This window comes from Haplochromis burtoni, unplaced genomic scaffold (assembly GCF_018398535.1).
Source record: "Haplochromis burtoni strain Fernald_Lab_line unplaced genomic scaffold, NCSU_Asbu1 Contig_21, whole genome shotgun sequence".
In the NCBI taxonomy this organism is placed as follows: Eukaryota; Metazoa; Chordata; class Actinopteri; order Cichliformes; family Cichlidae; genus Haplochromis; species Haplochromis burtoni.
In genome coordinates this window covers 2,196,640-2,197,158 of record NW_024582382.1, presented here as the reverse complement: position 1 = coordinate 2,197,158, position 519 = coordinate 2,196,640, and positions in this window count along the sequence as shown.

Sequence of the window (519 nt, the reverse complement as noted above, 5' to 3'; positions counted from 1 at the left end):
AAAATACACAATTGACTGTTAGCATCAGTGAGGCTAAATGTTTAAAAAAAATCCTTGCTGTATTTAAAAGTAATTGGGGAATACTTTAAAAATAAATACTTCATAGGGTTGCTAAAAATGCCTTACTATTTTTATAAGCTTTTAAAGTGCAGCACATTCTGGAGCTACACCTTAAAACAAGTGCTAACCCAGGGATAAAGTAGGCTAAGACACAGTGATAGGGGAAAAATCACATTAGCTAATTTCTTCCTCCATCACAACTATGCAGGTTGAGCTTTTATTTGTTGTTAAAACATTTCATATTGTTGTAGCTTAAATTTATGATCTTAGCGTACTGACACATGCAACTGTACCCATCTGAGTCATGTCATCTTTCAACCAAATTAGAGGTGTTGATGGATTTTGGGGTACTACAGTACTGCATGATACACACCACTAGAGAACAATTGTGCCTTTGTTTTGGTGAGTGTGGTGGTGGTAAGAATTTTAGCATTTGACTTGTCTGTTTCTTATCATTAA